The following is a 2,946-nucleotide window of genomic DNA, read 5'->3' on the forward strand; positions in this document are numbered from 1 at the left end:
CTGAAGACTGTGTCGGGGAAGACTGTTTAAAATGAGCATTGCTGCTTTAAGAAATGCTTTTGAAAGTACAGCCTGGGAGTGGGTAGAAGAGGTGTTCATTAAAACTGAAGGATGGAGGTACGTTTTTACCCTGGATGATATATAAATCAGTCTTGGAGGAGGGTTGCCAACTGTCCCAATGCGCTTCTAGATGGAGGGAATAATCTGATATTTCAGCAGTTTTCTCTGGCTATGATAAGAAGGCATTAGCTGTTAAGGAGTTAGACTAATGATTTGGATAAAGGAGGAGCTGAATACAGCCCTTGTCCAGCTCTTGGACCAAATTCAACCTGACAAAAAACTTTAAAGCAGAAACTGGTGATTTTTGTTTTACATTTCTGCACATTCTAATATCGGTCAGGACAAGAAATAGAATCATAATACATCATCTGAACATCCTTTTCTCAATCTTTCCTGATGGTGTCTGTGGAACAAAGCTTGTGTTGTTCCCTGTGTGATTTCTTGATTTTAAAATGTGTCTGGATAGAAGTCCAGAGCCTATATCTTAGCTGGTATATAGTGGCTTCCCTCCGAAGCTGCCAGGCAAGTAGCACCAAGTGTACATTAAATGTTTAATGTTCTCCCATTTAGCCATTTACCTTCAGTATTCTTCAAATTTTCCCCTGAAGTTTGCTACAGATCACACAAATCTTCGCCCTGTCAGTGAGATATGCTTACGTATTATAGTTTTGAGTTGGATCAGTGCAGACTCTTCCCATAACAGGTGCAGATCACCTGTTTTCATACCAAGATACAAAGATCTCTCTCTTCTCTCCTCTCTCCCTCTCCCTCTTCCCTCTTCTACTGTAAATTCAAAATGCTAAAGAGTGGGCTGGAAACTGCAACAGTTCAGAAAATCTAGGAAGCCTTTTCTACAGTGAACATGTAGGCACACACACATCTGTTAAGCCTTGTCTAGAGAACTGCATTGTGTAATGACTCATAAACTGTATCAGCCTGCTCCAACACACCCAGTCCCAAACACAGACCTGTTTGCAAACTGCTGGTTATAACAGAGCTTTTACCTGAAAAATGAATAAACATTGGGAAGAAGAGGAGATACAGCTCAACTAATGATGTCTACTGCCTTAAGAAGTGAAACACATTATGGTAGAGTCACAAAAGCAGCGTATTGCTGTTTGTTGTGAGGCTATTTCTGTCTTCCCCAAGCCTTGCTCACCAGTGCTAGTGCTTTTAATATACCTCACTCACCTGCATGCCCCACCTGAAATCTTCAAGGGGATCATGCAGTAAAGTGAGCACTGCGCCATCAGTGAGAGAGGTATGGTTATTAAGGGAGGTACTAGCTCCTACTTCCTTGGTTTTTTGGGAGAAAATAAACTTCGTTTCCCTTCTGTAAACTTTTGAACATCTTAAGGAAACAAACATGGCTGAATAAAACTCATTTCTAACCAAGCTTTTACTTTCTGGTAATTGCTTGTAAGAGCTTGATGCAATTTGCTGTACAGATCTACAGTACGCAACACCTTATCTTGCCTGCACTAACTTATAAAATTCAAGTATTCTTCTTAGTTTGTAGGATTAACAACCCCCCCATCCAGTAGCAGTCCTAGATCTGCTTTGCTCTTGTATGAGAACAATATCGAGCTGTTCTGCTAGCTTCTTTGCTCCCTTTTCCCTCCCACAAAGTTTTGAAGAATGTCGCTCAAGATTATGAGATGTTTCACATTCTTCAAGCTGAAATTTGACACTGCTAATCCAAACAGCCAGACCTTTTGGCACTTAGTTCCTAGTGCAGAGCTCTCCGATGGTCCAGCTGAAATATTGTGTGAAACATAGCTAAACGTGTCAGGGAGAGGGCTATCTTTGAAAGAAAATCTCATTAAAAAGTTTAGTTTAACAAGCTGGTGACAGGCATTTCACAAAGCAAATCTACAAATTAAAGTTGAGTTACACGTATATGCCTCACTGTTCAGTTTTGTCTTAGAGTGAAGTGGATTCATTAAAAATGTACAGAAGTGAAGATTAGAATAAAATAAAACAAATACATGCATACCTTTGCATAGGCAATCCACTCTGAAAGAAAGTGAGATATTCTTGTTACTTGGTCAGAAAGCAAGCAAGCAATCTGATTTTGTGAAAAAAGTACTCATTTGCTAAGAGAAATGTACTACATAGACTTAGACATTGGCTAATTATTTTCACTGTTGTGGAGGAAGGAGGAGAACTCATCTGATATCCAGAATGTTTCCTATATTTGAAGGGGGACAAAAATAGTTTTTGGTCTGTGGCATGAAACTAACTGGTTAGTAAAGAGCTATACACCTATTTGACACCATCCACATTCAGTGAAATGTGCGTGTAGGTGCTTTGTGTAAGGACGGAGTCAAGCACGTGTCTGAATTTAACTGCTTGTGCAAGTGATGCAAGGTCTTTGAGAGTAGATCTAGTAGCAAACTTGGCTTTTGCAGTGCCTCTCCTTTTCTCCTTGGGGTGAAGTTATGGGGGACAGCTGGACAGTAGTCTGCTGCCAGGGAAAGACGAGGGCTAGCTCGTCCCTTGCTTATTTCTCTTTACTGATGCTGGCACTCACTGGACCAGTGTTTCCTTTTTTCAGAAAAGATTGCACAATTGCCTGCTCATTTATGGAGCTGAACATAAAAATGGAGGGGGCTAGTGAGTGGCAGAGCTAGGTAAGTGGAAGTAAAGAAAGGGAATGGGACCTCTTCCTTTGGTAGTAGCAAACCTTAAATTTTGCTCAACCATCTTGAATGACTTCATTCTTGGTTTTGTTGGGGTTAATAACACTATTCAGTAAAACAGAATAGAGAACTGCCCTGGCTTAGGAATAACCTGGCTGAAGGACCCTGGAAGTAAAATAATCTTCTAAAACCCAAATCAGAACTGGATAAATTACTTAGTCTTGTTCTTTCATAGCCCCACAAA

The sequence above is a fragment of the Pygoscelis adeliae genome, unplaced genomic scaffold (genome assembly GCF_000699105.1).
Source record: "Pygoscelis adeliae isolate BGI_AS28 unplaced genomic scaffold, ASM69910v1 Scaffold232, whole genome shotgun sequence".
Taxonomy (NCBI): Eukaryota; Metazoa; Chordata; class Aves; order Sphenisciformes; family Spheniscidae; genus Pygoscelis; species Pygoscelis adeliae.